Raw genomic sequence first — 21,114 nt, forward strand, 5'->3', positions numbered from 1 at the left:
CGGTCTGCCAATTTACATAGATGGATCCAAAATGGAGGAAGGCTTTGGCACCGGCGTCTATTGCGAAAATCCATTATTCAACCACAACCCAGCAAAAAAACATCCTCTCAAAATCATGGATTTTGTAAGGGATTTTTGGCAGCCGTAACTACTCACAAACCCCCTTTCTTCCCCATTATGTTTACAAGGGCATGTCGCACTCAGTTTCTAGTTATTTTATGACCACTAGAATAACTAGTTATTCTGTGGCCACTAGAAGTTGAAAAGTAAGGTGAAAAAATTCTATTTTTAGAACAGTTGATGTAGAGAATTTTGGTCTGTTCCAGAACTGCAAGAATCTACTAATTGTTACTGTTTTTTCCGATAACATGGATAGTAGCTTCTTCCAGGTTCTGGAACAGAGCATTTGTTTTTAATTTCATTACACTCCTTACTTTTATTTTACTTTATTTTATTTCACTGTCTGCCCGAGTTTTAATTAACAAAAAATCGAGTGCCGACGGTGAGCTTTGAACACACAACCCTAGGATTTATAGTCGGACACACACCACCGTCCTCATTACTTAGTGAGGAGTAAAGTAAGTAGGTTTGCCTTGTACATTTTTTAAGAAGTAACCCACTACTTTTCAGATTACTTGTAATGCGAAAAGAAGCTTGTTTACATTACTTTGTAATGGGTTACATATTGACTAACGGATACGAAATTTTGCTGGACTTAATGATAGCAGTTGCATCTTTCAAGCAGAGATTCTTGTTATTAGTAAGGCGGCAGAATTGTGTAAGGGACTTGAAACTAGTCTTACAGGACCAATGACTTTATATATCAGCAGGCCCTTAAGACTCTTAAGTCATGGACCATATATTGCAAAAAGGATCTGAATGATATATGCATATATCGTGAACCTGCTCTGGTTTGCTCTAAGTCGATCGAACTTCGTTAGATCTACTTTAAGAAGTACACCGCAAATGGCTTATGGAATCAGGATGCAGGGCATCCAAAGCAATCTGGTATGTGATCTAAACTAAACACAATGGACCAAAGGTCTCCGGGTGAAGCAGTTACTATATTATTAGATGGATGAGCATCTTTAAACCCAACCCAAACCTAACCTTAGCTATTTTAAGTTCGAAGATGGACTAATAACTAATTTTTAGGGAAAGGAAAAAAAAAACAAAAAACTATGATCGCAGGTTCAAATTTTGACGAAATGTAATACTGAGTAACTTATGAAGTTCCGTTAACGGGTAGTGTCTATAACTTTTAGGTCTTCCTTATTAAAATCTCCGGTGACCTCAAGACTGCCGATACAAGTTGTGCCTGTTACTCTTAGGTCTCCCTTATTTAACCCTCTTGTGACCGGGATAAACCGTACTTGGGTTTTTAACTCTTAGGTTATTTAACCCTCTGGTGACGGCGATAAGCCTTTGTTGTGTCCCTAACTCTTCTTTATTCAACTCTCCGGCGCCCGCAGGACCTTAGCAATAATTTTATGTCCCATCTCTTAGGTCTCCCTTATTTGACCCTTCGGTGACCACAGGACCGTCGCGATAAGCCTATGTTACGTCCGATACTCTTAGGTCTCCTTTATTTGACCCTCTGGTGACCGCAGGACTGCCGAGATTAACCTAAGTTGTGTATTTAACTCTTAGGTCTCCCTATGGTGACCGCGATAAGCCGTACTTGTGTTTATGAGTCTTAGGTCTCACTTATTTAACCCTCTTGTGACCGCAGGACCCTCGCAATAAGCCTACGTTGTGGTCGTAACTCTTTAGTCTCACTTATTTGACCTACTGGTGACAGCAGGACCTTCGCAATAAGCCTACGTTGTGTCCGTAACCCTTAAGTCTCACTTACTTGATCTTCTGGTGACAGCAGAACAGTCGCGATAAGCCTAAGTAATGTCCGTAACTTACAGGTTTCCCTTATTTGACCCTCTGGCGACCGCAGGGCCGTCGCAATAAGCCCAAGTTGTGTGCGTAACTCTTAGGTCTCCCTTATTTGACTCTCTGGTGAAAAGAGGACCGTCGCGATAAGCCTACGTTGTGTCCGTCTGCCTTTTTTGACCCTTTGGCGACTGCAGGACGTTCTCGATATGCTTAGGTTGTGTTTGTAGCTCTTAGGTCTCCCTCGTTTAACCCTCTTATGTTCGCAGGACAGTTTTGATAAGCCTATGTTATGTCCGTAACTTATAGACTCCCTTAATTGACCCTCTGGCGAACGCTGGGCCGTCGCAATAAGCCCAAGTTGTGTCCGTAATTCTTAGGTCTCCTTTATTTGTGCCTCTGGTAAAAGCAGGACCATCGCGATATGCCTAAGATGTGCCTGTAACTCTTTGGTCTCCCTAATTTTACCCTCTGGTGACCGCAGAGACGTCGCAATAAGCCCAAGTTGTGTGCGTAACTCTTAGGTCTCCCTTATTTGACTTTCTGGTTAAAGGAGGACCGTCGCGATAAGCCTACGTTGTGCCCGTCTGCCTTTTTTGACCCTCTGGTGACTGCAGGACATTCTCGATAAGCTTAAGTTGTGTTTGTAGCTCTTAGATCTCCCTCGTTTAATCCTCTTATGTTTGCAGGACCGTCGCGATAAGCCTAAGTTATGTCCGTAACTTATAGACTCCCTTAATTGACCCTCTGGCGAACGCTGGGCCGTCGCAATAAGCCCAAGTTGTGTTCGTAATTCTTATATATCCTTTATTTGATCCTCTGGTAAAATCAGGAACGTCGCGATAAGCCTAAGATGTGGCTGTAACTCTTTGGTCTCCCTAGTTGTACCCTCTGGTGACTGCGGGACCGTCGTGATAAGCCTAAGGTGTGTCTGTAACTCTTTGGTCTTCCTCGTTTAACCCGCTGATGACCGCAGGACTGTCGCAATACGCCCAAGTTGTGTCCGTAATTCTTAGGTCTCCTTTATTTGTGCCTCTGGTAAAAGCAGGACCGTCGCGATAAGCCTAAGCTGTGCCTGTAACTCTTTGGTCTCCCTATTTTTACCCTCTGGCGACCGTAGAGACGTCGCAATAAGCCTAAGTTGTGTGCGTAACTCTTAGGTCTCCCTTATTTGACTCTCTGGTGAAAGGAGGACCTTCGCTATACGCCTACGATGTGTCCGTCTGCCTTTTTTGACCCTCTGGTGACGGCAGGACGTTCTCGATAAGCTTAAGTTGTGTTCGTAGCTCTTAGGTCTCCCTTATTTGACTCTCTGGTGGTGGTGATAAGCCTACGTTGTGTCCGTCTGCCTTTTTTGACCCTCTGGTGAATGCAGGACGTTCTCGATAAGCTTAAGTTTTGTTTGTAGCTCTTAGGTCTTCCTCGTTTGACCCTCTTATGTTTGCAAGACCGTCGCGATAAGCCTATGTTATGTCCGTAACTTATAGACTCCCTTAATTGACCCTCTGGCGAACGCTGGGCGGTCGAAGTTGTGTCCGTAATTCTTTGGTCTCCTTTATTTGTGCCTCTGGTAAAGCAGGACCGTCGTGATAAGCCTAAGGTGTGTCTGTAACTCTTTGGTCTTCCTCGTTTAACCCGCTGATGACCGCAGGACTGTCGCAATAAGCCCAAGTTGTGTCCGTAATTCTTAGGCCTCCTTTATTTATGCCTCTGGTAAAAGCAGGACCTTCGCAATAAGCCTAAGCTGTGCCTGTAACTCTTTGGTCTCCCTAGTTTTACCCTCTAGTGACCGCAGGATCGTCGCAATAAGCCCAAGTTGTGTGCGTAACTCTTAGGTCTCCATTATTTGACTTTCTGGTGAAAGGAGGACCGTCGCGACAAGCCTACGTTGTGCCCGTCTGCCTTTTTAGACCCTCTGGTGATTGCAAGACGTACTCGATAAGCTTAAGTTGTGTTTGTAGCTCTTAGATCTCTCTCGTTTAACCCTCTCATGTTTGCAGGACCGTCGCGATAAGCCTAAGTTATGTTCGTAACTTATAGACTCCCTTAATTGACCCTCTAGCGAACGCTGGGCCGTCGCAATAAGCCCAAGTTGTGTCCGTAATTATTAGATATCCTTTATTTGATCCACTGGTAAAAGCAGGATCGTCGCGAACAGCCTAAGATGTGGCTGTAACTCTTTGGTCTCTCTAGTTTTACCCTCTGGTGACCGCAGGATCTTTATGATAAGCTTATGTTGTTTCCGTAAATCTTAGGGTTCCCTTCATTAACTCTCAACTGACCCTAGGACCGTCATGATGACCCTCATGGTCAGTAGTAGTAGTAGTGTCCAACCCAAGCTTAACCGTCAAAAATAGAAAGGTAATATTTAAATAGGTCTCCTACGAAACCATATCTGTGAGATAGAAGGTAGTAATTATCTTCATCTTAACTGCATCAGAACCCAGAGAAGAAAACATCACTAGAGGAGTACTTATCCAGGTCTCGTATGGAAGACCGGGGTCGATAAAAGGAAAATCTTCTGGATGTACTTATTCAGGTCCAGGTCTAGTAGTAGTTTGCTCGCACATCCTTATGCCATAATCTTAAAAAAAATCCGTGAGTGTCTGTTTGTTTGTCCTCTAAAAAATGTTCTTTAAAATTCCTTTGGAAGACTGTTGGTCCTTTTGAAAATAATTTTTCATGAATCTAACCACTCTTTAACGGTAGTTATTTAAATTTTTTACTCTCAGTGTTACAATTAATACTCCTACTCAATTAATTCTCAGAAATTTTTCTTTTGCTCTCGATACCGTAATATGTACTCACAACGTGGCGCCGTTGTTGTTGTCTCCCCCACAAAACCACTAGACCAAATCATTCGGAATTGTTGTCGACGATGACTGAGAGAGCAGTTAAAGAAGGAAAAGCTTTTCATTCGGACTTGAATTCCTAAACATTTGCTATATTGGCAGTGGCCAAAGTAGTTGGAGACGTGGAGCCTTAACGAAAGGACTTAAATAACCATTGCGTGAAATTTTGTCAAACGGTAAAGAAATCCAAGAAGAAAAAAAATACCCAGTTTTTTTTTGTTATTTTCGCTTGGTTAAAAGTTGGAAAAAATTTCGAAATGGCAAAAAAGAAATGCTGGAAATTTTACCAAGAAAAATTTGCTACGCTCAAAACATAAATAATGAAGATAAAAATATTATTACAAAAAAAGTGTGTGAAAAAATGTTACAACTAAAAAATGTGAGCATAAATTATAGATGAAAGAAAAAGAAAATTACCAACAGAAAAATGGTGTACGTGAATGGAAAAGGATATCAAGAAAATTAAGAAAGAATGAAAAACGAAAATACAGAACAAGGCTAACAGCACAAGAATGTGTAGCAGAACAGAAATTTTGTGAATTTCTAATAATTTTGCTTTTGATTTTTTTGGTTTTTCTTCTTCGTGTTTGAAATGTGCTTATAACCAAAATGTATTGTGAATTCATCCCAGCCTAACCTCCCCCGACGTCAAGTGTTGTCGCCTTACATACATATATGTTTGTAGATACATAGTATACAAAACTGACAGTTGGACAGACACCACATGGAACGTTTGAGATTGTAGTAGACTTTGTGACAGCAATGGAAAAAGGGAAGATTATGATTAGATGTTAAGGAATTCTGGATGAAAAGGATCTGCTTGAGATGCTAAAAAATATTAAACAATTTTGGGGGACCTTATCGAACTATTTTTTCTCAAAAGCTTGGAGAAGCCTTAGAAGCGTTACTAGAAATGTAACGCTTCATTTTTTTATAATTATTCAATTTTCTTCATCTTATTTGGTTGGTATTATTTTTTTTCGAAATTTTCTTTGATTTTGTTTTTGGCTTAGAAGTTCTTTGCTTTCGTGTTTCGGTTTGACAAATAAGGCCAATATAACCTTGACAGAGTGCGTCTGCACTCAAAACCCCCCGTAAAACATATCGAGAAATTATTACAGCAACAAAAAACAACAATTAAAGAAGACCTAGAAATGCTTGTCTAGTCATGATTTTAAATCAAATCTAATTTTCAAAATCTTATTCTAAATTCCTTTACTTTAAAAACCATAAAAATCCACTGAAACGTGTTGGTCCTCTTCTTCCTTTTCGCACCCAAAAAGAGGCAACCATCTAAAAACCCCAAAAGGAAGAAGAGGAAAAATCAAGGGGAAAACGTTTATTTAACGATGACGCATTCCTTCAGAGTAGGGCAGAAGGTTAACTTACACACAGAGCGAAGAAGAAGAAGAATGGTTGAAAGCAGAAAAAGCGAAACTGAAATAACAAACAGCCATCACAAAAACAACGACAACAACAACAATGCTGGCAAAATGTAAAACTAGAGCTGAAACAAACAAAGCCAACAACGACAAGAACAACAATAACAACAAAAAAATACACATTTTCAAATACTCCACCAGGAGACTTTTCTAACACGAAAATTCCCTTATTTGTGGAAATTGGTTGTTTGAAAATCCTCAACTGAAATGTAACAGAAACACAGTGAACTGAACTCGCTCTCTCTCCATCTCACACATTTAACAAACAAACTCTCTTATGGCTAACAAAAGCTTTAATCAGCCACAAAAAATTTAATATTTTTACTCCGAAATAATAGCGGGAGATACTCACCACCCGTAAACACCCACCCACCACAGACGATTGGTGCTACACTTTTTAACAACTCTGTGCATATTCAGCAATAGACGAAGTATAATAAGAAAGAAGAAGAAGAAGCATCAATAACCATCAACAACAGTAGTAGTCGTTGGTCGTCGTAGTCATTCAATGACAAAAGCAGAAACAAACAAAACATCATAAACAGTAGCGTCAGGAGCAACAACAACAACAATGGTGGAAAACTCTTCCATCTCTTTATTTGAAACATTGACGCTCATCCTTTTTTAAAATCTACCCCACTACCTACTCCACCCACTAACCCACCAATTAAACAAAACTGAGTACTACTCATCAGAGACAAGTGTTAACAGTAAAACAATTAGTCTTGCTTTGAATTCTCTCTACTCACACTCCCCCCATTCCTTGCATTTATAATGATATGCTATTTAGAAACCTTTCTGGTAGGATTTACAGTGAAGAGGTTTAAGGAATGAAAAGTTAGAAGGGACTTAAAACACGGTTTGAAAATGCACTGCTGAACCCCTTAATTTTTTTTTTAATACATAAAAAATAATTACAGAGGAAATAAAGTGTTTTTTTTTTTAACCCATATTGTACACATCGAATCATTAAGGAGATTTGAGATTTTTCATAAATATCAAAGAGTAAATTTTTTTATAACAATTTTTGTAAACATATTAATAATTACATCAAAACCCCGATTTTTGCACATTTAATAACGCAAGTTTTGGAATTGGATTTAATAAACATTTCAAATTTTATGGCTATGCAATTTCTTTTAAAAATATTAAAAAACATCGCGATTTGTATTGAAGTCTAAATTTCGAAGGGTAAATAAAAAAATATTAAAACCAATAAGAAAAGTATCAAAGTTGGGCGGTGACGAATATATGATATCTTACACCAATACGATTTCAATTTAATTTGGCAAAATTTATGGGTTTCCAAATTATTATTTCAATGCCTTTCAAACGTAAAAACAAACTTAATATATCCTCTCTATATACCCTTTATACTATGCAGGAACGTAGCCAGGATTTCGTTTTGGGAGGAGGCCCACCGGACCAAAAAATTGAAAGTTCACGTTAGCGATAATTTTATAATTAACAATGATGTAAACCTTGACTTAAATTACTGATGAAGTAATTTTCATGACTATTTTTATACCTTCAGCCTTTAGGCTAGAAATGGTATATCGTCACCAAAAATGCCCGAAGACGAAACCCACACGCAAATCGAAGTTCGTTTTTTGATGGGATCTGATACATGACGCTAAAATACATGCTCTGGCAAAATTCAAGCTTCTACGTTCAAAAATAACGATCCTATTCAAGAAATGGCATTTCGGAAAATTGGATAATATTGCAGAATTTGTTCTAATGCCGGATCCCAAAACCAAGCGTTTCCGCTGTTTTGGTTTCATTTATTACTTCAATTCGTATAGAATTGATAATATCCCGAACACTCGCCCTCATAAGAATTATATTCCATGAAACAGTTTTTCATTTTATAACGTTTTTTGCTTCTCCTGTAAAGTTTTGATTTTGTGAGTTACGCCTTCGGGCTTTTATGGTGACGATATACACTTTGATACGAAAAATGTGTGTCTGGCTGGTGCGCACGATAACTCTCGAAGGAATCGCCCGATTCGAACCAAATTTTGGGTATCGTAATGTTTTGTCCAAACTTAGTTTAAGTTCGAAGATGGACCATATCTGTCCACTCCTTCGGGTATCTCACCCACAAAAGTTCTAAATTTGTCTGTAAAATGGTGTGAACGATAACTCTCGAAGGGAACAATCGATTTGGTCCAACTTTGGCACATCGTATTATTCCGTCTAGACATAGATAGGGTTCAAATATGAACTATATCGGTCCACTCCTTCCACACAAAATTCGGATAAAGTGAAGTTTAGGAGCACCTCGCGGATCGTTTTGAAATTTATTTCAGGAGGTTGTAACTGCGGCTCCCTTTACGACGGTAAAAAAAAATCGGGCGCAATTCCATACTTCCTGGGGTAATGGCCTAAAAGCTCCAAGAAAAAGTTCCAGACGGCACCAACCAAAATGGCAAATCCCCAAGATACTTCTCGCAGGGAGTTTCTGATTGATCGGAACTATGCACATCGTATTATTTCATCCAGTCATGTATCAGGTTGGAATATGGACTATATCGGTCCACTCCTTCGGGTACCTCCCACACAAAATTAGGATAGAGTGGAGTTTAAGAGCTCTTCTCGGATCATTTTGAAATTTATTTCAGGAGGTTGTCCTTGCGGCTCCCTTTACGACGGTACAATTTTTTTCTGAGATATTGGCCTAAAACTCCAAGACGGCACAAACCAAAATCTGGCAAATCTGCAAGATAAATATCGTAGGGAGTTTATCATTGGTGCAGACTTTGCACATTGTATTATTTCATGCAGTCATGTATCATGTTGGAATATGGTCTACATCGGTCCACACCTTCGGGTACCTTCCGCATAAATTTCGAGAAAAGCAAAGTTAAAGCTCCTCTTGGATCGTTTTGATTCTTTTTTCAGTAGTTTCTCCTATTGACCCCATTTACAACGGTACAATATTTTCCGGAGTAAGTCCCTACTTACTGAGAAAAGCTCCAAAAACCCTGCCAGCACATACTAAAATGGTTATTGCGCAAGATAACTCTAGAACTCTTTCAAAAATGTCTTCCAAACTTAGTTTAACGTTATTTAATACGTATTTCTAGTTATCTATGAATCAGAAGTTTGCTTACTAAAATTGTTTGTATACGTCGGTGATTTGGTATTGCCCCACTTTACATTGTATTTTAAAGCAAATTCGTAATTATTGTGATTTTGTGTGGCTGATGATATATCTCCGTCAGCACAGCTGACTGATACTTTCTTACTTGTTTTTTTTATACCCTCAGCCTTTAGGCTAAGAGGGTATATACACTTTGATACGATGAAAATGTGCCTAATCGAAATAATGGTTTCAGACCCCAAATATGTTTGGACGAAATGTGTTTCAGACAATTTGGAGTCGATCTAGCCATGTCCGTCCGTCTGTCTGTCTGTCCTGCTAGCTGGAGCGCACGATAACTCTCGAACCGATTCGGTTAAAATTTTTATTTTGCCCAAACTTAGTTTAAGTTCGAAGATGAGCTACATTCCATGAAACAGTTTTTCATTTTATGGGTTACGTCTTCCGGCATTTATGGTGACGATATACACTTTGATACGAAAAATTTTTGTCTGGCTGGTGCGCACGATAACTCTCGAAGGATTCAACCGATTCGAGCCAAATTTTGGGTATCGTAATGTTTTGTCCAAACGTAGTTTAAGTTCGAAGATGGGTCATATCTGTCCACTCCTTCGGGCACCTCCCCCACAAAAGTTCTAAATTTTTTCTCTAAAATGCACAATGGTCCCAAATCCAAATTTTCTGGCCAAAATTATTTCAACGTCAATTTTGTATTGAAATTAATTATTATTTATAATAAATGTGTACAAACAACAATTCTTACGTTTTATCGACCAAAATGACCAAAAACTGCCAACATTTGTTGAACAGGGTGAACCCGTTGTGTGGGGTCTAAAGCAAAACATTGACTTATGTTAATAATTTTTGGTACGAAGGATTCCTATCTTCCAAGAGTTCAAAATACCAAATTTCAGCCGAATCGGTCATAAAGTGTCGCTAAAATCCACAAAATATCTAAAATCGGACGGTACTTTTATGTGGGGGGTACGACAAAAAATGGACCTATTCTCAAAAAAATTATACATGCTTGTTTTCTACACTCTGAAACCCTTAAATATGAATTTTAAGGAAAATCGGTTGATAGATGTGGGTATTACCGTTCTATTTTAATTGGATACTACGTACAGTCACAACAGGTATTTACAAAAAATTCTCCCATCTTAAAATAGAAAAATCCACTTTATTTTAACTGTGGCAAATTTGAGCACGATTAGACTTCTGAATTTATTAGCACAGGCCCCCTGCTATCGTTCAAATTCGATTTGGAGGTGGACATATGTGGACATTTTTTTTAAAGTTTAAGTATATTCAAAAAATATTTGTAAAAAAATAATTTTTAATATGCATAAAAACATTGATTTTATTACGCTAATTTTACAAATTTCATCGTTCTTTTTGTAAATATTATGAAAGTACTCATTAACAGCTTCCCGATTCATAATAACTTTGGTCTCACTTTTGTATATTTATGCAGCGACGCAATACAACAAAAATTGTATATTTTACAGCACAAAGTCTGTTTTATTTTTACATAAAAAAGTGTCAACTTTGGTACTGCGCCAATCAACGAATACTAACGTTATTTACAAAAACTTATTATTTTCAGATGACTTGATGTGTTTTTTATTATTCTGTGCAAAAAAAAAAAAATTAAAATTTCGAAACTTCAAAAATAGGGTTTTGGCCAAAAATTTCCTGATTGTAACCTATGTGAAATGGTGTGAACGATAGCTCTCGAAGGGAACAATCGATTTGGTCCAAACTTTGCACATCGCATTATTCCGCCTAGACATAGATAGGGTTCAAATATGAACTATATCGGTCCACTCCTTCGGGTACCTCCCACACAAAAGTCGGATAAAGTGAAGTTTAAGAGCACCTCGCGGATCGTTTTGAAATTTATTTCAAAAATCGGGCGCAATTCCATACTTCCTGAGATAATGGCCTAATAGATCCAAGAAAAAGTTCCTGACGTCACCAACCAAAAAGGCAAATCCACAAGATACTATGCATATCGTATTATTTCATCCAGTCATGTATCAGGTTGGAATATGGACTATATCGGTCCATTCCTTCGGGTACCTCCCATACAAAATTCGGATAGAGTGAAGTTTTCGAGCTTTTCTCGGATCGTTTTGAAATTTATTTCAGGAGGTTGTCGGTATTTCCTGAGATATTGGCCTAACAACACCAAGAAACCCTGAAAGTGAAGTTAAAGCCACTCTTGGAAATAAAATTCCACAAATTGGAAATTGGGATATCTGAGCGTCTTTTTCTATATCTCTTGTATTTTACCACTTTTGGTAACAGTACGTCAGCTTTCTTTGCAGCATTGTAAAGGTGATGTTTTATTTTTCCATTGATAGGCTTTGCTTTTGAAAAACGTCTATTAGAAGCGGAGATGTTAGCATAAGAATATAAGGTTGAATTCTTCCCCATATTCGTTTTTGCTGATTCTGACCCCTGAATATTGCTTTTTAGCATTTCTCTGGGACCCCCTTCAGCCCCCAAAATTTCGTTCGTTTCGATCCGATCAAAGTTCCGACCTGTAGTGTGACTACATAAAAATGGTAATATATGATGTATTACCGACAATTGCGATATCTCCTTTGTTTGAACATCTATGGCAACCTACTTTGTATCATTGTAAACAAGAGATTTTCTGCTTTCATAGTCAGGCTTTGGTTTTGTAAGGCTGCCAGACAAAGCTATGATATTCGTCGTTACAATTTAAATCCCGAAGATAAAAACTTGGGTTAGACCAGCGGCTATTGCAATATCTACGTTGTTTGATCACCTAGGCCAACCTACATTGCATCATTTTAAAAATGGGACTTTCTACTTTTAGGAAGTTCCCCAACCAAATCTGTGACATTCGTCATTATAATTAAAATCGCAAAAATGAAAAGTTGTGTTTTATTAGCGACTTTGCGATATTTTCGTTGTTTGACCACCTACGACGACCTACATTACATCGTTAGAACGGTGATATTTTCTACTTTCATTGTCAGGTTTTGCTTTTGGAATACCCGACTATCGCCAAAATCAATAGACTTCTTGCCCCCCACCCATCCGGGACCCCCATCAAAACCCAAAATTTGGTGACGATCCGATCAATATTGCGACCTGTAGCATGATTGCAAGGTTTAAATGGATTTCGATGTGTTACTAACTTTTTGTCCAAAACCAACTTTTAATACCCATCCCACATAGTGGTGTGGGGTATAAATATTTTTAATCCCACAAAATTATAAAAAGGTTGGTTCCTTCGATTTCGAGCTAGAGTGGTCACCGACTTCAAGAATGCCGTTTGGAAAAAAACACAATAAATTTTTCCTTCCAACGCTCAGATGTCAGTCAATCTTGAAATTATTACCACATTTATACTTTGAAATACAAGGGGAACTAAAAAAGTTTCTGGCCTTACAATGAAGATACGAATATGTACCATCAAAAATAGTTGAATGTTTTCTTATCCGTTCTCCAGCACCGATCGAAGGCAGAAGGCTTTTTAGTGACTTTCGTACAAACATTTGCAAAAAATTTGTATGTGTTCAAAAGTACTCGTAAGTACCCCTTGTGTTGTTTGTGCGAAGAGGCGTTTTTCTCGAATTGGCATTTTTGAAAGTCGTGGATTTATGGGGAAAAAACCATCAATTTCTTCGTTAAAACTCAAAATTTTGTCTTCGACAGTCCACCATTTTTTAATTCCTTGTTTTCTTTTTGTTTTTGGGACAATACTATTAGTTTGTTAATGATACTTAATGGTCTGTCTGTGGTAATCACTGTAGCATCCACAAAAATTGAGATAGGACTCTGAAATTTTGGAATGATTCGCTATAATTTGGCATTTCGGGTTCCCAAAACTTACCAAAACTTATGGAAAAATTATCAGATCCTTTGTGAAAAAAGTTATGCCCGCTTAAAGTTGAATATTCAAGAAACCCCGTTTTTCACTACATTTACCGTAATAAAACGAAGTGACCCAAATAAACCAACGGTATTTTTTTCCACGGACTCCCACAAAACAGAATTTATGCATCAGAACCCCTGCAAAAATTTTTTGTCAATTTTGTATAGCAGTGTTATTTAGTAGATGACTGATGTCTTAAACTGTGTGAGAGACATAAATCTTAATTTTAAAATTTGTAATATTTAAATTATGAGAGTTAGAAAAAATAGGCTAAAATACGTTATCTCGAAAACAAAATAACACTGTACAAAAAAAAAAAAAAAATAATAATTCGACAAGTAGTGGGATTCTGTAACTCATTTTTGCTGTTATCGATAATTGTCGGTAAAATAAAAATGCTTATAATTTCGATAATTAATGAAAATTTTCGGTAAGTTAACGATGAATAAAAAGTAGTCGCTAGCCTCTACCGACACAAACAATGATGCCAACTTTTCTGTATCTTTTTAGTCATAAGTTTGCGATTTAATTTTACCGATTTTTGTCGGTAACAGCAAAAATGAGTTACAGAATCCCACCACAGGTTATGAAAGAGGACCGAAAAAAAGACACGTGTATCGGCGTTTTGAAAGTTTACGTCGCACAGTGGTTCAGAATCGTTTTTTCCTGGTCAAAATTCTGTAACTTTTGAACGGATAGAGATATTTTCACAATTCTTTTTTTGTTAGACAGATAACACAATCAGCTTTTCGGTGAATTATAAGCGGTCAAATTCGGTCTGGTAGTTGCAGAGGAATTCAATGTCAAAGTTAAACTTTTGAATTTTTGTACTATTTTTCATCAAAATATCAGTGCTTTTGTGTTTTTATATCTTCTTATATATTAAAGATGGTCAAACGCCAATAAATAAAATATAAAAATGCCAAAAAAAATTTAAAAAAAAATTTCGAAAAAAAATTAAAAAAAAATTTTTCACAAATTTTTCACATTAAAAAATGCAAAAAATTTAAATTTTTTCAAAAATTAAAATAAAATGCTCCTTGGGTGTTCATAAAACTTATATAACTCATATGAAAACTCATATACTCCAAAAAATTTTAATTTGTGTAAAAAAGCTGTAATTCACATGGGAATTGGTATGGAAAAACACACATTTTTACCCATGTAATTTCAATAAATTGAAAAAAGTGTTAAACGGACGGAACGGGACGGGAACAAAGGTATATATGGGCTAAAAGAGGAGACTTTCGGGCATATTTCTGTGGAAACAGAACATTGTTCCATGTTGTTCCATAAATTTCTAGTCCACTAAATTTGGAATTTCATAAAATTTAGTACCTGAGGAAAAATAAAATAGCTCATGTTGTGTAAACGCCACGGTAATTTGTTTAGTTTATTTTTAAAGGCCACAATCCTACCTACCTAACAAAAAAAAAAAAACAGCGAACGCTATTTATGTTATAGTTTCCGAGAAATAGCTATTTCTTTCTCCAGATGTTGTCAAAAATTACGTATTTCTCAAAATGTGGAAAAATGTTCGTCTTTAGGGGCACCCCACGCCCACACCTTCCAATATTTTGACCTAATTTTTTGGTTTCCTTAGTTTCAATATGTTTACTTTACATTGTGCGTCGGAAAGTAACTTAAATAGGCGTGACAAGTTCCGCCCATTTCTACAGGTTTTGAAATATTCGACCTCAGATTCCTTGGAATCCTTGCATTTTAGGTATAACGTGTCTTTGGCAATATTGCCGACAACAATGCGGGGTATCTTTCCATGAAAAAATTAACCCTCATGCGAGTCACTAAAGGGATCTTTTTGGTCCCTTTTTTCGAAAACTTTTAAAAACTCCTTTAAAATGTGATCGTATCAGACCAAAATATTGTACAAAATTATATGTCATAAAATTTTACTATAGGTCCCCGAATACACCAAAACTCTAAATCGTACCTAAGCCAGGAATCTGCCAAAAGTAAAATCACATTTTAGGGTTAATGTTGTACTTTATCTGAGTTTATTATGTTTTGTCCCACAAAACTTCTTTCTAGATAGAGACGTCATATACAAAAATAACCTCCATCAAATTTCACTATAAGTCGCCGAATAAATCAAATATGTATTTGCAATATATATCAAGAAAATATATACATCAAGTTTGCCAACAAAACACCCAAATATTTTTTTTTTGAATAAATTTGTTTTGTTCTTTTTTCGAGTTGATGCATGAAAGTAACATGAAATTTAGTTCTAGACTAAAGGTGTTAAAAGTAGAAATATTCTACACAAAATTTCATTGTAAGTCCCAGAACAAACTAGATAACTGAGTAAGATACTTTGTTAAGAAAATGACGTTACAAAATTAGATATTATAGGTTGAAATTATTTGTTAAACTTTTAGACTCTTAATTAAAATTTATTCCATAGTGAGGCAAAATCTCCTAAACTACCTCACTTTTTGGGGGTTGTGTCAAAAGAAGAAATGTTCCAAATCAAATTTCATTATGAGTCTCTGAACAAACTAAATTTGTAGCTATTTTATTTAACATCTCCAGAAGCTTTCGCTTTTTTATATGATTTAGGACCATATTCTACCGTTTTTATTCACATGTTCGTTATCTGCGGTCACAAAATATATTTTATTGAAGTTCTTTGATAATAAATTCTTTCAGAAGATTATGTGTGCTCTATCCAAACTGTGTTTGAAATATCTATGGTGAATATATATAGGGAAAATGTTGATAACCTATATCGGACTTTGAAAAATTACGTATTTTAGTACTATAAACTAAAATAACGTAATCAGGATAAGTCATAGGTTCCAGATATTGTATGTAAAAATACGGCTATTGTCCAGTGAATATATATCTGACATACGAGTCCTAACATCCATGGTTTTGGCATGGTCCTAAATACTCTAATGATGACAGCTACTCCTGCTCTGATAAAATTGACTGTATTAAACCTTGAAATCGAAGTAACTAGCCATATCCTAACTAAATTTGTTACGATCATTCATGATAAAAACATATATATCAGATCCTGGGGTTAATTCAGTCATCAATATATATAAAACGATCCGTAATATGTCCTTAAATTGCACTTTTGCAAAAAATTTTGTATGGTGTGGACGGATATGTCGAGTAGAAATATTACGATTTGCAAAGTATGGACGAAATCAGGTACTCCCTTCAAAGGCAATCGTGTGATATGCTCCATATTTGAATAAATTATATGTAACACAAAAATATAAAAATCACCTGAGCAAATAATTTGAATTGATTTAAAAGCTTTTGTTGTTTCTAGTCAAAGTTATAGAATTGTTAGCAGTAAAGAAACTATTTCGAATCAATGTTTCGTGACAGTACTGCTGCATAATAGGGATTTCTAGGGAGGGATATACCTACATAGGTTTTTGGAAGAGTGATGTTAAGCTGAATCTTTTTTTGCAGGGCATTTAAAATAAAAAGAAACATTTAAAATAAAAATTACTGAGGATTTTGCTCTCTCAATTGGTGTATGGACAATAAGAAGGAATGTCAAATCTCATGATAAGCATTGCGTTACCATGCTTCTATTGTAGATAGTTACTGTGGTCTAATAAACAATAGATATTCCATCCACGTGTGACGTTTGATTGTGTTTGATGATCCATAGGTTTAGTATCTGAAGCTGTCTATTCTTCCAAAAATTTTCTTAAAACTGCATGCTTATGATAATTTCGTTATGATTTACTTTTGCACTTTTATCAGATGAAAGATGCTCTGCATACCAAATATTCCATCCACGATTCTAATTATGTTCATATTGTAATGTTGGAGAGAGATAACAGGATGTGGTGGTGGTGTCATCATCATTGGCGACATTGTTCCACATTGACTTTCCTTTTGTTATCCATCTTGTTTATGGGTCTTGTTGAGATCAAAATAGGATTATATATTTAATAGTGGCTCTAAGAAATGACAAGAACAAAATGAATAATACAAAAACAACAACAATAGGAAGAGAAAAAATACAATAAAGTCAAATCAGCATCCAAAGACTCCTTGTAACAACACAATTGAAATGGAATTTTTTCATTTGTGTAGAGAGTTTTTGAGAGCAACAACATAACATCATTTAGAGAAGGACATTTACTCTCGCTATCTCTCGTGCATTTTTTCTCCCACACTTGGCATAACATGATTTGAAATCAGTTAATGTTATAATAGTGAGAGAGATGATGTTGTTGTTAATATTTTTGAGCAGATTATAACATAGAATATGGTAAGAAAGGAAAATAGAAAACAATAACCAAATGTGTGCCACTAGCAAAGTGGGTATGCAGCATGTGTACGGTAGTATGTGTGTAAAGTTACGAGCTAAAGTTAAATAGCCAACCAACGACACGACAATGCAACAAAGAATGCAAAGCAATTGTAAAAAAAAGTATAGAAATAACAACTTTAAATGAAATGCAAAATACCATGAAAATAATGAAGTTTGAAAAAGAGTGCAAATTCTTGTCATAACAACAAAAAAGAAAAACAACAAAGAAAAATAACGCTTAGCTTTGCATAGCGGAAAATTAACTGTGTTTTTTGTTTGGGTCTTCTTTATTGTCCGCAGCAGTTGTGGCAAAGAACTGCATGCAGCCAGTTAGGCTGTCATTCGTTCGTTTCTTGTTTCTTTCTAAGTGGGACAATTTGCATTGGAAGAAGCAACAACGTGAAAGTTGCACAATAGAAACACAACAAGTGAATGCGAAAAAAGTGAAATGTTAACGAAGTGTATAATTAAGTGAATGAATAGAATAAACGTTGAAATAAAATTTATTTAGAAAAAAATAATAAAGAAATTAATGAATGTGTAACTTTTAAAGAAAAGTGTGACAAATAAATTAAATGTAGGTGACTTTGTGGCGTATAATTATTATTGATTAAATTTAAAATTTCTTTTGTAACACGTATACGTAACCATGTCGGCATTATGTTGGAAACAATTGTGAGAAGTCAATAACTGTTGTAATCTTTAAGAAAAATTAAAAAAAAAATAGAAAGTATATTTCGGTGCTACCACACTGAATGCCCAGGTTCGATTGCCATGCCAGACAACATCACATTTTCAACAGGTGCAAAAATACACCTCAGGGTAATATAGACGACATTTTCTTAGTATTTCAGCTATGTAAAACTTCTCTACAAGTGATGTCTTAAGGCATATCGTTCGGACTCGGCGATAAATATTGTTTGCAGGTTTTGATTTGTTGTAATGAACAATGCGGTGATTTAATAACACTGTGTATAATATTTTATGTAATGGAAATATAACCTTATGCGGACACAACTATGTGATAACATCCCAAAAAAAAAAAAAATATTTTTCAGTGATTTTGATAATTTTTTGCAAAAATCATCAAAAATCATTGGAGGTCTATAAATAAGTGCATGACTACGAACAAACGGAAGGCACATATATTGATGAATAGTACTTGGAACATTCAAACCCTTATCATATGGAAACTAAAGTAAAGCGTTGTAAAAATACCGAGTGTTCATAAATATTGGGTAATTTTTTGGGCTCATATCTCATGAACCTTGTGGTCTCCACTGTTCGCTATTAAAAGTTCAACACGATCTAAGATTGGACTTAAATTGGATTGAAACTTTTTCGAGTAGGTACCATTGTTTTGTTTCGTTTCGCTCGTCTCCGACTACAGTCCAGTTTTTATTCACGACACCGACTCAGAACAAATGTGAACAAATTTTCAATTTTTCTTATATTTTGTCTCATATAGGCTGATCAGTTAGTATCTTTCTAAGGCATTCTTTGCAAAGAACATTCGTTCAAATTAATAGTGAAATACTGAGCATAAATATGAAGTAAAATTCATATCTTCATTGATTTTGGTGAGGATCAGAGTCGAAATGGGCAAACAACTTATTTGGAGAAAAACACAAGGTTTTTTTCCAAAGCGAATATCTCATCTTCTACCTGACAATATCAGGTAGTAGAAAATATCACCTTTCCAACGATGTAAAGTAGGTTGTCGTTGTGGTCAAACAACGAACATATCGCAATAGTCGCTAATGAAACACAACTTTTCATTTTTGCGACTTAAATTATAATGACGAATATAACAGCTTTGGTTGGGGACCTTCCAAAAGCAAAGCTTGGCTATGAAAGTAGAAGATTCTATATTTTCAATGATGCAAAGTAGGTTGGCGTAGGTGGTCAAGTAACGGAGAGATCGCAATTGTCGGTAATACATCCCATTTATCCATTTTTGGAAATCGCGTTATAGGTCGCAATTATGATCCAAATAGTCAGATATGGGTCGCCAAATAGCCAAAAAAAACGAGATTTTCATAACTTCGAGGCCCCAATAGCACATATTGACATACTCCAATTGTACTCAAACTTTGGCAATCTTAAAATCTAACAAAACTAAAACGGTTTAGGCGGCATCGACTCCGAAAAAATCCGACATCCACTTGTTCCCTTTGAGTTAAAACCAGCCTAAAGCTGCAAATTAAGACAAAGAAAATATTGAATTTTATTGAAAATTTGAAATTTAGTTTAGTATATATACAAGTTTTCAAACTCAGCCATTGTCTAGCACCACATATAAATATGCCTGATGAGCTGAATTAAACCACCAGCGAAACGATCGTAGCATATTGGTTGGATGTGTGTGGACTTCGTTAGATATCACTTTTTCAATTCAGTTAAATAAAACTCTCACAAATAAATGACCTTCGTCCTAAGACAACAATTAAATAAAAATATTTACATAAAATGTTTGATATTTTATAGTTTAATAATAACAAGTAAAAAAGTATCAGTCGGCTTTGCCGACAGAGATATACCCTCAGCATATGTGAATCGAAACTTTCATCTACGGATCAAATGTATTTAGGTTCTTTTCTGACCCTGAGTGACAAAAATGTGGATCAGGATTAGAGTTCAAAAGTGTTGCGGAATAGGTACTTAAGGGAATGGACCGACATAGTCCAATATGGAAGTGGATTTTATATATTTCCGATAGATACATATAGCGTACACTAGTTTGGACAAAATATGACGAAGGTCATATTTTGGACGAAATTGTTTGATCAGTTCGAGAGTTATCGTTGCTCTCCAGCCACTACATATGCTGCCATAGGGGCTTTTTATACCTTCCGGGCTGTTTTCTAAAGAAGTATGGATTTGCCATTGAACAAAGTTTTACCGCGAAAACAAGTGATTCGAGAGCAGGTCTTAAAGCGGACTTATCCGAATTTTTGTATGGGAGATACCCGACGGAGTGCACAAATATAGTCTTTATTCGAACCTGATCTTTATCGGTAAATATGTTATTGTGTGTAAAGTATAGACAAAATCGGTAAATACCTTCAAGAATTATCGTGCGCACAATTTTCCGAACATTTTTGAACTTTTTAGGGGAGGTACTTAAAGGAGTGGACCGATATGGCTTATATTCAAACTAAAACTATGTTTGTTATCTTGCGCTCTAATCACTACACACGGTTTTTGCAACATTCAGGCTATTTTATCAGGAAGTATGGACTTGCCCCTGATGAAACTTGTACCGTCGTATGCGGGGCAGTGAAAACAGGTCGCTACATCAAAAATCAAAACCAGTCAGGCCCTAAAGTGAACTTTACCGAAATTTTATGTGGGAGGTACCCGAAGGAATGGACCGATAGAGTCCATATTGGAACCTCATCTATGCCTGGTAGAAATTCTACGATGTGCAAAGTGTGGACCAAATCGGTTACTCTCTTCAAGAGTTATCGTGCGCACAAAATTTCCGAACATTTTCGAACTTTTGTGGGGGAGGTACCGGAATGAGCAGACCTATATGGCCCATCTTCGAAATTAAACTAATTTTGGACAAAATATTACGAAAGCCAAATTTTGGACCAAACCGACTCATC

The 21,114-nt window shown here is 36.2% G+C and overlaps 1 protein-coding gene across 8 annotated transcripts in view; it reads left to right on the forward strand.

Annotated features, from left to right (window-relative positions):
* The first annotated feature begins 4,795 nt into the window (after nucleotides 1–4,795).
* The window catches only part of dysc (whirlin protein dyschronic), a 417,061-nt gene continuing 400,742 nt past the window's right edge, over nucleotides 4,796–21,114 (forward strand). For 3 of the 8 annotated variants that reach the window (XM_073980697.1, XM_073980695.1, XM_073980700.1), the window contains exon 1: nucleotides 4,796–4,912. The gene's annotated coding sequence lies outside the window, so the exon portion shown is untranslated. Of the gene's footprint in view, nucleotides 5,169–21,114 lie in introns of all 8 variants that reach the window. The other 5 variants (XM_073980698.1, XM_073980696.1, XM_073980701.1 and 2 more) reach the window with 3 other exon arrangements.

Source organism: Musca autumnalis, unplaced genomic scaffold (assembly GCF_047663935.1).
Source record: "Musca autumnalis isolate F117 unplaced genomic scaffold, ASM4766393v1 scaffold_4, whole genome shotgun sequence".
Taxonomy (NCBI): Eukaryota; Metazoa; Arthropoda; class Insecta; order Diptera; family Muscidae; genus Musca; species Musca autumnalis.